The sequence below is a fragment of the Phacochoerus africanus genome, chromosome 3 (genome assembly GCF_016906955.1).
Source record: "Phacochoerus africanus isolate WHEZ1 chromosome 3, ROS_Pafr_v1, whole genome shotgun sequence".
Taxonomy (NCBI): Eukaryota; Metazoa; Chordata; class Mammalia; order Artiodactyla; family Suidae; genus Phacochoerus; species Phacochoerus africanus.
The window spans coordinates 113,515,590-113,529,249 of record NC_062546.1 but is presented as its reverse complement, the minus strand read 5'-3'; the positions used below and the strand labels follow the sequence as shown (position 1 = coordinate 113,529,249).

Below are 13,660 nucleotides of genomic sequence, written 5' to 3'. Positions count from 1 at the left end.
TTGATATTGCTGGGAGTTTAAATTGGTTCAAACCTTTCTGGAAATGTTCTAAAATTGATTGTGATAATGATTGCACAATTCTGTGAATATACTAAAAACCACTGCACTACACATTTTAAAAGAGTGAACTGTATGGTATGTGACTGTTTCTCAAGGAAACTGTTACTTAAACTGTTACTTAAAAAAGAAACCTTTCTGGAGATCAAATTGGAAATATGTGTCAAAAGCTTTTGAAATGTCTGTATCTGTGTTAAGCAATTCTACATCTCAGAATTTATTGTAACGAATAATCCAGTCATACAATTTTTAATATGTGAGAATGTTTGTTGAAGTATAACACCTAAAAATTGTAAGCCGCCTAAAACATCAAAAGAATGGTAAACAGATATAGCATACTCATAAGACGAAATTATATGTCCATTTTTTTTTTGTCTTTTTGCTATTTCTTTGGGCCGCTTCTGCGGCATATGGAGGTTCCCAGGCTAGGGGTCTAATCGGAGCTGTAGCCACCTGCCTACACCAGAGCCACAGCAACTCGGGATCCGAGCCACGTCTGCAACCTACACCACAGCTCACGGCAATGCCGGATAGTTAACCCACTGAGCAAGGGCAGGGACCGAACCCGCAACCTCATGGTTCCTAGTGGGATTCGTTAATCACTGCGCCATGACAGGAACTTCTATATGTCCATTTTTAAATCACATTCTCAAAAAAAATTATTTCACAATAAAGCAGGTTAAAAAATAATACTATGTACAAGTCCGTTTTGTAAAAAAAAAAAACCATACACACATAAGAAATAACAATGTTATTAAAATGTTAACTACAGTATGTTAGTTAATATAACATATATGTTAATAAAATGTTAACTACAGTAACTTCCAGTTAGTAGGATTTCAGGTGATTTTAATCTTTGTTTTATCTGACCGTTTTTCAATTTTTTTCTCCAATTTCTCCACAATAAACAATCCTTTCATAACTTAAACATAATAAGTGTTATTTTTAAACTAGTAGCACTTTGAAAAGTACATATTTTTCACTAAAAAATAAAAACAAATAGGGATGTGTTTTTTTGGGGTATTGGTTGTGTATAATATCTTAATAGCTTAACCTCAATACCTTAATTTTGTCACCCAATAAAATAAATTCTAATGATCAAGGCTTAAGTGTACAGGTGATAAAAACACAAAAAACATGAAATAACCAAAAGCCTATTACCTCTACTTCATACACAAAGCCAAACTACCCAATTTAGTTTTAAATAACTACTGTATCAGGAGTTCCCGCCAGGGTGCAGCGGAAACAATTCCGACTAGGAACCATGATGTTTCCGGTTCGATCCCTGGCCTCAATCAGTGGGTTAAGGATCCAGCATTGCAGTGAGCTGTGGTGTAGGTTGCAGACATGGCTCGGATCTGATGTTACTATGGCTGTGGCGTAGGTTGGCAGCTGTAGCTCCAATTTGACACCTAGCCTGGGAACCTCCATGTGCCGAGGGTGTGGCCCTAAAAAGACAAAAAAAAAAAAAAAAAAAAAGACAAAAAATAAATAACTACTATATCAAATCATGGTTGCTTCTACATCTATGGAAACTCAACATATGTGTTCATTTCAAGATTTAAAATAATTATTTCTCATCCTTGCAAGAGAAAAAAATCAGCAAAGAATATATTTAAACTTCACCCAGAATAAAAAAGAACAACATTCTACTGAAATTCTAGGATTCAGCAAAGCATAGCAAGCTTCTCACCACAAACCAATAAGAAATACCATATTCTAATGTATCTCGATTCTGCAGCGATCATAAAAAACTTAAGACAGCTTAAAGTAACAAAATTAAATAACCAAATAAGAGCTTTATGTATGTGGATGTGTTATTAAAATTCCTTCTCAAAGTCCACATGGTGGAGTTTTACGCAAATAGTCTGTATTTATCAGGCAGTCAGAGGGGGAAAAAAATTCAACTTTCTCTGCTATCAAAATTCTCAAAAGTCAACATTTAACCTTTCCATATATGTTAGAAAGCACTCTAGAAACATGTTAAAGTAGGTTTCTCCAGTTAAGAAAGAAATGTGGCTCATCTAGCTAACATGCAGAGGGTAAGAATCAAGAGGGACCAAGGATGGACAGCAGAAATTGGCACAATACTATATTGAATAAAACTATAATTGAATAAAATTTAAAAAAAAAAAAAAAAAAGAGGCACCAAGGACGAAGAGTCAACATAGACTGCCACTGCTGATTATGTCTCAGGTTATTTTGCTTTTTAGGGCTGCATCTGCAGCACACTGGAGTTCCCAGGCTAGGGGTCCAATTGGAGTGGCAGGTCCAATTGGCCTACACCACAGCCACAGTAATGCAAGATCCTTTACCCAGTGAGCAAGGCCAGGGGTCGAACCTGCATCCTTATGGATGCCAGTCGGGTTCATAACCCGCTGGGCCACAATGGGAACTTCCAGGTTAATACTTTCTAAAAATGGTTATACTAATGTGAAGAGAGTCAAACTAGTTTTTGTAAATAAGATACTTAAGTTAGAAGACTACTGATACAGGCAAATCTGACATTTTCTAAACAAAAGCAAGAGAGTCAAACTAGTTTTTGTAAATAAAATACTTAAGTTAGAAGACTACTGATACAGGCAAATCAGACATTTTCTAAACAAAAGTCATTATCAGAGAGTTTGCTTATACCATCTTAATCACTGAATCCCACCAAAAAGTGCAACAGAGATGAACTCTGAGTAATAACTTTGTAAAAATGGCATGATTCTTATAGGATCAGCATTAATTTTTGTTTCACATTCATTTTCTTCTTTTAAAAAAATTTTTTTGTTTCATAATCATTAATAAAACACCAAGATTTCAAATCACTAAATGACTACACTAAATGTTAGGGAATTTTTAAAAAAATCATCCAGGTAACAACAACAACAAAAATAAAAACTTTTTTTTTTGCCATTTCTTGGGCCGCTCCCGCGGCATATGGAGGTTCGCAGGCTAGGGGTCGAATCGGAGCTGTAGCCACCGGCCTACGCCAGAGCGACCTACACCACAGCTCACGGCAATGCCGGATTGTTAACCCACTGAGCAAGGGCAGGGATCGAACCCGCAACCTCATGGTTCCTAGTTGGATTCGTTAACCACTGCGCCACGACGGGAATTCCAATGTCTTTTTTTTTTTTTTTTTCTCTTTTTGCCTTTTCTAGGGCTGCTCCTGAGGCATATGTAGGTTCCCAGGCTAGGGGTCTAATCAGAGCTTTTGCTTCCAGCCTACGCCACAGCCGCAGTCACGCGGGATCTGAGCCGCATCTGCAAACTACACCACAGCTCACAGCAACGCCAGATCCTTAACCCACTGAGCAAGGCCAGAGACTGAACCCGCAACCTCATGGTTCCTAGTCAGATGCGTTAACCACTGAGCCACGATGGGAACTCCTAAAAACTTTTTTGATAACGACAAATAAAAACCAGTAATTCAGTTTTTCACACATGCTGACCCCTCATGGTTAATCTTTCAGCTTACTTTTCAGTATAGTATTATCCTAAAGTCCATCTACTACCAAGGCAATACCAGTGAAACCAATGAGGCTGTCTCTGCAGCTTTTCTTAAAGGGTTTATTACCTGACTGAACCATGTTTGCTTTCTAATTATTTGTTTTTATGCTTTTCTTTATATGTCATATTTAGGTTTTATGCTTTTCTTTAATATGTCATGTTTTACAATTTAAAAGTTTTTAAAACAAACCTTTTTTTAATGGTTTGTTTTTTACGCACAGCTTTCTTAAGACTCCAAAGAGAGTCTTAAGAAATTAGTAACACAAGACTCGCTAGATATAACACCGTCTTGGCAATGGCAAAAATGCCACGAGGCAAGCCTTCATGTGAGATTTCTTAATTTGCTGAATCTCAAATTAATTTGTTGAACTAAATTTTGTTTTACCCACAAAACACCAGGAAGTCACACACTGCCTAAATTTAAAATACCTATTTATGGAGTTCCTGTCTTGGCTCATCAGTTAGGGAACCCAACTATCATCCATGAAGACTTGGGTTCAATCGATCCCCAGCCTCAATCACTGACCTCGATCAGTGGGTTAAGGACCTGGCATTGCCGTGAGCTGTGGTGTCGGTCACAGACGTGGCTCTGATCCATTATGGCTACGGCTGTGGCGGGCAGTTTCAGCTCCGATTCGACCCCTGGCCTGGGAACCTCCATATGCCTCAGATGTGGCCCTAAAAAGACCAAAAAAAAAAAAAAAACAACCCAACAACAAAAAAACCTACTTATTTAAACTGAGTTGAATGATTCTTGCACTTTCCAACTTCACACACATACGCACACATTGAGTCACCATGTGGATATTCCATCAAACATCTCAGGTATCACGAAAGTGCAAGGTATTATTAGATATTGGTTCATATATGTATATGGTTAAAATGAAAACCATATGAATATAAAATTTTTTTCATTTTCCTCTTCACTTTATCCTCAATATAGTCCTAAATCTATATTGAAAAACCTGTATGATGAAAAAGGGAATCTTGTAGGAAAAAAACGATCTCATTGTAGATCAGTCAATGATAATACAGATCCACATCTAAAAATAAGCCAAGAATCATTTATCAAAGAGGCTTTAAAACTCAAAATCTTGTCAATAAGCAGTTGTACTTTAGGAATAACAACACACATCCATCTAGGAAAAACTGAACATTCTCTAAATCATAAAACCTTAAATATGTCTTTTTCTTTCTTTTCATGCCACCCTGTATTGGTGCAACATAGCACAGAAGTGTTTAAGAGTACTTACTAAGTAGTATGGTCAATAATAAAAACAACCCACAAATAAAACAAAAAACCAAAAGCCTCTGAGTATTTAACAAATGTGTTAGGTAGTATAATCACTTTCTTAAATTTACCTTAATTAGCATTTATTAAAGATTAGCCTGCAGAAATAAAGCTCTCCATTCATTTAAAAATTCAAATGTTGGAGTTCCCGTCGTGGCGCAGTGGTTAACGAATCCGACTAGGAACCATGAGGTTGCAGGTTCGGTCCCTGCCCTTGCTCAGTGGGTTAAGGATCCGGCGTTGCCGTGAGCTGTGGTGTAGGTTGCAGATGCGGCTCGGATCCCGCGTTGCTGTGGCTCTGGCGTAGGCCGGTGGCTACAGCTCCGATTCAACCCCTAGCCTGGGAACCTCCATATGCCGAGGGAGCGGCCCAAAGAAATAGCCAAAAAAAAAAAAAAGAAAAAAAAAGAAAACTTCAAGTATCAAAGATAGGGCTATAAAAAAAAATTAAAATCGTTAAACTTCATAAGTGTTTAGAATTAGGTATCCACAAAATCTGTTTTTTTGGTGCAATGCTGTTTTTATTTTTACTTAAAAAAGGGTCTATTATTTTTTGAAAGTGCAACTAAGGTGATTTATTACTTTGTTAATAAACAACAACACGTCCAGCATTTGAATTTTTATTTTTTATTTTATTTTTTGTCTTTTGTTGTTGTTGTTGCTATTTCTTGGGCCGCTCCTGCGGCATATGGAGGTTCCCAGGCTAGGGGTTGAATCGGAGCTGTAGCCACCGGCCTACGCCAGAGCCACAGCAACGCGGGATCCGAGCCGCGTCTGCAACCTACACCACAACTCACGGCAACGCTGGATCCTTAACCCACTGAGCAAGGGCAGGGACCGAACCCGCAACCTCATGATTCCTAGTCGGATTCGTTAACCACTGCGCCACGACGGGAACTCCCTGATTTTAATTTTTTAAGTGTCTAAAACAGAATTCTTTGTTTTAAAAGAACTCAAAGAATAAGTATCCATGGTTACTAATTTTCTTCTTGATAGTAAAAAGTAAAATAATCACAAAAAAGTAATCAATGGTACCTAAGATTTTTAAAAACTTGTTTCAATTAAGTATTTTTTTAAAACTCACCAGTGGCTCAATTTTCTTTCCAAGTTCTTTTCCAGGATCATGATGAACCTCTTATCTTTTTATTTCACCAATAATTTTATTAAAACAGGAAAAATTCTGCCAAAACCACTGTACTACCGAAACGCAAATTTTAAGATTCATGGATAAGATTCCTTTATGTAGGTAAAAATACTTGTGTATATGTTGTATGTACAACATGGTGAACAAAGAATGGAAAAAGAGAAGCAAGAGCCTTTGTTTGCCTAATTGCACCTTAATCCCCTCATGCTCATTATACTAAATGTGCCTAAACTTGAGTAGCCCCTCACCTTCAGCTCTCATAGAAAGTGCAGATACTGTCATAATAATGAAATAATGTGATGTGGTATAAAGTTGGGTAATAGGTTTGTCATCAAAGCCTTGGACTTAACTTCTTGGGGTCTCGGTGATTTCTCTAGTAAAATAAAGTAGTTGGACTCTACCTCTTCTATTTAAATAATTATTAGGCACTTAATTCAGGACCTGCTATATTATTTATAATAGCAAAAACCTGATAGCAACTTAATATTAATCAATATTCCAAATAATGGAATACTATATGATCCTTTAAAAAGCTATAAACCCATATGTGTTCATTTAAAAGGATGTCCCAGGTAACTATTAAAAACAAAAACTCAGAGTTCCCATTGTGGCTCAGAGGGTTAAGACATATTATCCACAAGGATGCAGGTTCAATCCCTGGCCTGGCTCAGTGGGTTAAGGATAAGGAATTGCCTCAAGTTGTGGCATAAGTCACAGATGCAGCTCGTATCCAGCACTGCTGTGGTGTAGGCTAGCAGCTGGAGCTCCAATTCGACCCCTAGCCTGGGAACTTCCATATGCCACAGGTGCGGCCCTAAAATGAAAGAAAGAAAGAGAGAGAGAGAGAAAGAAACCAAAATGCATATAATATGACCCAATTTGTATTTTAAGAGACATGTACATATATATGTACAGAATTTTCTAGGAGGACACACAAGAAACTTCAAAATGGTTATTAATGGAGAACAGGGTGTTCACTTTAAAAAAAAAACTCATTGCTTTTTACAATATTTTTAAAATTTTTAAATAATAAACATGTATTATTTTATGAATTTTTAAAAGAAAGTAAAAGTAAACGTCTGCTGGTCCAAGTTTTATAATTAGAAAAGACCTGGGTTCATATATTGGCTTTGCTGTTTCCCATCTCTGTGATGTTATTAAGATGTTTAGCCTCAATTTCTTCATCTGTGAAAAGGACGTAATAGTACTAACCCCATATAACTGTCGGGAGGATAAAAGGAAATCATCCATATAAGGCACTCAGCGTAGCACACTGTAAGAGGGCAACAACTATTAGCAGGTATTACTATCATTATTATAAACATCATTATAAATTCCAGAAACTGAGTGTTTTTAGAATCAGACAATTGACTCAAGACATTGACAGTTCATTCAAGGATGACCAACCCTAAAGGCAACCAATTTCCTTTACCCGAAACTCATTCAATCTGATCAGTATAAGAAAGAGCATATCTATTTAATTAAAGTTAAAAAAAAAAAAAAGAAAGAAAGCTATCCTAAGTAACAGGTAAGCTGACGGACATGATAATCAGAGCAAAGTCCGGGTTTAATTAGGTATCATCTAACTAGAATAGCCTTTTTCATTCAATGACTACCTAGCCAAGGAACCGGAATACTGAGGTTCTTTGGGCAGGTGAACTTTATCTCTACAAAATGCTGAATACACAGGAATATTCCTTTTTTTTTTTTTTTTTTTTTTTAGTAATTCAAGCTTCCAATAGTCTTATTTTAATATACAATTTCTCATTTTCCTAAAAATGTGTGGCACTGATAGTTCACTTAAAAATTAATTACAAATAACATGTCAATTAAGCAAGAGATATAAAAATGAAATCTCCATAAAAATAAATTCCAAAAAAGCAGACTGAATGGCTTTTGGGGGGGGCACACCTGTGGCATATGGAGATTCTCAGGCTAGGAGTCAAATCGGAGATGTAGCCACTGGCCTACAACACAGCCACAGCAATGCCAGACCAGGGCCGTGTCTCCAACTTAAACCACAGCTGACAGCAACACCGGATCCTTAACCCTGAGCGAGGCCAGGGGTCAAACCTGTGTACTCACGAATGCTAGTCAGATTCATTTCTGCTGAGCCACAATGGGAACTCCTGAAGGGCTTTTTTGAATGGAACTTTTCCTGTCTATGACCATACCACCCTGAACGTGCCCGATCTCATCTGAATGGAACTTTTCCTCCTAAGATTTTTTTTTAAATTCAGGATGAATATTATCAAATCAAAATACTCCAAGTTGTAAATCTGACCTCTATACTAAAAGTACTCTCTCAAAGTAACATTCTAACAATATTCAATTTAATTTTTTCAATAGATCAAGAACACTTCCTAAACTTCTATATGACAACCTCAAAGAATGATGCATTGATAGATTACATCAATATGTAGTACAACTGGTTTGAGTCCATCATATTACAATTTAAGAAGCTTTTCTGGTATTAGAGAAGAGTTTCAATATCAATATGATGGATTAAAGTTTGGATTACCCCAATTACAAGTATAAAACAAAAACAAAAGGTCATACACATTTATTCCTTTTCAATATGAAAATAAAATAGGCCCCACTTAATTTATATCCTCTAAGTTTGTTAGTATTTAAACCTTTAGAATAGTAACTGTTTCAAGCATACAAGTAGATATATTTGAATACATTGAAGAGTTACTGTAGCTTTCCCAAGAGTGACCTGAAGTTCTCACCAAAAAACCCTGGCACCTAAATATTCCTCTAGGCACTGCATGTCTGCTTCATAGATCATTGCACTGTGCTGAACTGACATTTGGAAATTGTATTGAGCTGGATATGTGAAAGCAAAGGGAAGGGATGGAAGACAGTTTATTTTAAAAATGAAAACACTTCTTAACACACCCATCGCCTATAAGCAAGAGGTATCAGAAACACCATTTTAAAATACACACATTTCTAATTTTCCAGCACTCAAAATGTAGCAAGCAGATACTCCACCAGAGCAGATCTTTCTACCCCTTCTCTCCCTCACACAGTGCTTTGCCAAGAGCACAATCCCAAGTAAAATAATCCAGGCAATTTCCTTGTTTACCTAAAGAATTGCAGAAAACATGTTGACTGCCTCTGAGGCTTCTGAAACAAATGGATTTTCAATATTTAAAAGACTTTTTATGATCATGTTTGAAATAAGATAGTACTGATTTCTTCAGCTAGCAAAAAATATATATAATTTTAACTTTATAAAAAGGGTTAAATTTTACACTGCCGTTCATTCGCATGCCTTGTTTGCAACCAGAAGGAGAGGGAAAAGGAGGCGGGGGTGGGGGGGGGGAGCAGCAAAACACACAAGATGGAAAACATTACCACCTCCTTGGTGGTTATGAACAATTTTAAATGACCCCAAGATGGAAGGGAAGAGTTTACAAATAGAAAGGGAGTTAACAATCTGAACTGGCTCCTTCCAGATTCACACTGATGTCAGAGAGAAGAAGGAATTTATTTACACTGCAGTGCCTGGCAGCAAACATGGCTGCCCCTGCCCCCTTTAAATCTGAAGAGTCTTCACTCCCTCACCAAAACCATCAAATTATGGCCATGTCTCTCCCCGTCTCTCCCCATTACACTAACACGTCTCCTCCTCCCTCAAAGCAGTAAAACCCACACCTCTCCGTTTCACAACACCATAACCACTAGCTTCTCTATTCTCTCACCCTGAAAGAAAAGGCACAGAATACACACAAATATAGGAACAAAAGGCTTTCCCTTCCTAACACTTTAACAACCCCCTTCCCCTTCTTTTCCTCCCTCTCTGTGACGCTTGGTCCATAGTTCTCATCCTTCTCCAACATTCAGTTAATTTCCTTCCCTATAACCCAAACCTGGGTCTCCCACTTTCCTAAGTCTATTTCCTATTTTCCCCTTACATCCTGTCTCAATCATTACTTATCCTTTTTTCCTAATCCACCTTTTCCTCCACTTCCATTCCCCCGCGTCTCCCTTAAGGCCCCATCTCTTCATCAAATTCTATATCCTTCCCCCAGACTCTTCTAGTTCCCATACTCCACCCCCAAACCTGCCTTTCTCAGACCGCCCAGGTCTCTAATCTCCAAACCTTAACTCTTCCCTCTTTCCCTGCCCCTCCCCCGTTCCATCTTTATCCCCGCCCCCATCCCACCTCTACTCCCAATTCTCAGCTCAGCGCCACTCCATCCTTCATCCCAAACCAATCCTCCGTGCCCCACCTCCCAAGCCCCTCCACGCCCTCCACCTTGCCCCATCCTTCCAGACTCCCCTCTAATCCTTTCAGGCCACCAGCCAGTCCTCCGACCCCTGCTTAGGTGTTTCTCCCCACCCGGGTCCCATCCCTATGTCGCCCCCATTCGTCGTCCCCTTCTCAGCCCTTCCTTCCAAAACACACACACACACACACACACACACACACACACACACACACACACACACACACACACACACACACACGCACGCACTCACTTTACCTTCAGCTTGTTCCATTCTAACCCCCCGGCCGTGTCAGTACGATCACAGGAGAGACACGGAGGCCCGGAGTGGGGCTGGGGTGCGGGCAGCCGCCGGGGCCGCGAGAGGAGGAGGCGGAACCAAACTAGGCCGCATGAAATCCCCGGGCTAGATTTCCCCCGCGCCGGACGCCTCTGCCATGGCGGCCGGCACCGAGGAGGGCCACGGCCGGGCCAGGCTGGGCTGGGCGCGCAGCGAGAGTAGGAAGACTGTGGGCGGTGGGGTGGGCTGGGGAGCCGAAGGGATGGGGGTCGCCGCGCAGCTGCAGCTGCCAGAGACCAGCCCGTGGCTGGCGGCCGGGCCGGGACAGCAGGGTCCTGGTCCGTGGGGTTCGACTCGGTCTCGTACGCCTCTCCGCGGCTACCAGTGGACAGTCCCCCTCCGCCTCCGCCTCCGTCCTGGCCGCCGCCGCCCGCTCCCGCCGCCGCTGCCGCCGCGCACAAAGCCCCCCCACCCAGACTCTCCGGGCGCCGCCGCCAAATCCTCAGCGGCTCATTGGCTGCCGGCCGCGGCGCCTGCCGGGAAATGCAGTCCCGGGCATGGGGCGCAGGAGGAGGAAGGAGGAAGACGCAGGCTTGTCAGCGGGCGAGAGGAGGGGTGGGGAGAGAGCCAGAAACGCGAGCTACTGGGAAGAGTCTAGACGAGAAGTGAGACCGCAGGCGATAAAGGCACAGAGACAGGAAGGCATGATGCGGAGGAAAGTGAAAAACAAAACAAACCTACAAGATAGGAGAGAGACTGGGCCTGTGAGGCAAAATTGTGCTCGTGCGTGTTCTTTGATGCTTATGAAATAACAGCACATGCCAGGCACCAGATGGGACTCCTCAGGGTGACACTGCGATGCCATCTCTAGACGTTTGAAATACCCTACGAACGGGCGCCCGGTTAAAATGACCGGGAAGTGGACAGCGATTTCTATGCCTCCCTGGCTGTCTCCCGCCCGACAGCTGTCGCAGAGGAGCTCGCGGTTCCACCCGGCTCTGCGTCTGGAAGCCGTGGCAGCGGTTCAGACCGGAGTCCGGGGGGACAACCCCTGATGGCAGGCTCCTCGGACTCCTCCCTGGCAGGCCCCGGGCCCCGCAAGCCTTCTTCCTGCTTGCTCCGCGGGCCCAGAGGCTTGTGGGTAACAGGGGAAGGCAGCGCCGCCCGCACCCCGACCCTGAGGGACCTGGCGGGCTCCCGGCCCGTCACGTGCTAGGCCCTCCGCTCCTCGCTGCCAGACCTCGGCTTCGAGGGATGTGAGGGCATTTGTCCTAGACAGAGCTCACGCACGCCAGGATGACAGGAGGGAGCGGGAGTCAAAATTCTCTGTAACCCTATATCCCGCCCCATTTTAGGAAACGCAAGTGAAACAATAGAAGGTCCCGAGTGTGTGACACAGTAAACTAGTCATGCCGGAGCATGCCGATTTGGTAATATTTCCTGGGGCCTGGTGATAATGACTTAGGACGTTGCAGCTCAGAGATAGGAACGTACAAAGGAACCACAGGCAGAGATCAGAGGAAACCAATATTCCATTCTGAGAAGAGTAAAATTGTATCACCCTAGACGTTATACTCGCCATCGATGTCACAGTGCTGGATCTATTCGGTAACTTTGGGGGCATTTCCTGCAATTTTTATCTTTAAATACCACTTAAACAAGAAATTTAAAGATTCCTACAGATCAGTTATTTTCGTGATTACTAATTATGCATTCGTTCTTTTAAAAACTCTGTTAATGATACTATTGTTGATATTCATAATTAAGCATTCCCTTACTTTTTTTTTTTTTTTCCCCTCTCTCTCTTTACTGGCAGCCCCTGCAGCATATGGATGTTGCCGGGCCAGGGGTGGAAAGGGAGCTGCAGCTGAGACCTAGCCACAGCCACAACCACAACCACGGCAACACTGGATACCCTCGGCATCTTTGACCTACGCTAGCATGCAGCTGGCAAGGAAGATACTTAGCCCACTAAGGAGACCAGGGATGGAACCCAAACTCTCACAGAAGCAACGTGGGGGTCCCTAACCTGCTGAGGCACAATGGGAACTCCCCCATTACTATTAATCGTTAACTCTTTCTAAACCTATACTTGAGTGGTTCCTATGGTTGTGCTACAAAAGTTAAAGAAATCAATAAAAAGCACATTTTTGTTTGTTTTCAATGTCTTTTTAAATACACAGATCTCTAAAGGATCTCTGAGCTTATTTCAACTGTTTGACTCTATCTCCTGAAAAAGAGGTTAAATTGGTCATTTTTCTTTCCTGTGATCCTTTCTACCACCATCCTTCTTTCCCACCTTCCTGTATCCTCCTTGCTTTGTTGATAAGCTGTTTCCTTGGTCTGACATCTGGATTTTTCCCCTTGAGGAGACTATGGTAAATTATTTCCAGGGATTTTATTTTAAACTGCTTCTAAAGCTATGCTGACAAGAGTTTAAAATTAAATTTAAGGGAAGTAAATGCATGGTCTCGTCCTGCATAACATATACATTGTTAATAATATTTGCTCTGGAACTGTATTTAGGGGACTGGCCATCAAAAATAATAACTTAAATTTTTAGTGTCTTAAGAGGTTCAGATCATGCTTTCTCCATAGAAAGTGAGAAAAGCTTCCCCCCCCCTCCGGTCACACCTTGCATATGGAATTTCCTAGGCTAAGGGTGGAATCACAGCTGCAGCTGAAGGCCTATACTACAGCCATGGCAACGCCAGATCCACAGGTGTAGTTGTGTCTGGACCTACACTGCAGCTCAGGGCAATGATGGATTCTTAACCCACTGAGTAGGGCCAGGGATTGAACCTGAATCCTCATGGATACTAATCGGGTTTATTACTGCTGAGCCACATTGGGAACTCTGCAAACAGTTTCTTAAGACAGTAATCTAATACAATTCTCAGGGCTCAGCTTAGGGAGGAAAAAAAAGTTTTTCTCTTCTGAAGATTATATTCAAAAACTCATTACATGATAAATCACTTATCCTGAAAGTCAAAAAAATCACCAGGACTGATAACAAGAGAAGGCAACATTGCTTTGAACTAATGGATTTCAATAAGAAAGACTATTTTTTCCTTTTTGTCTTTTTAGGGCCACACTGGCGGCATATGCAGGTTCCCAGGCTGGGGTCTAATTAGAGGTACAGCTGCCATCCT

At 41.4% G+C, this 13,660-nt stretch overlaps 1 protein-coding gene across 8 annotated transcripts in view; it reads right to left on the bottom strand.

The window, feature by feature from the left end:
- Positions 1-11,607, bottom strand: part of NSD3 (nuclear receptor binding SET domain protein 3) — a 110,584-nt gene extending 98,977 nt beyond the window's left edge. For 7 of the 8 annotated variants that reach the window (XM_047772453.1, XM_047772456.1, XM_047772458.1 and 4 more), the window contains exon 1: positions 10,487-10,634. The gene's annotated coding sequence lies outside the window, so the exon portion shown is untranslated. Of the gene's footprint in view, positions 1-10,486; positions 10,635-11,249 lie in introns of those variants that run through there. The other variant, XM_047772454.1, reaches the window with a different exon arrangement.
- Between the last annotated feature and the right edge of the window lie 2,053 nt (positions 11,608-13,660).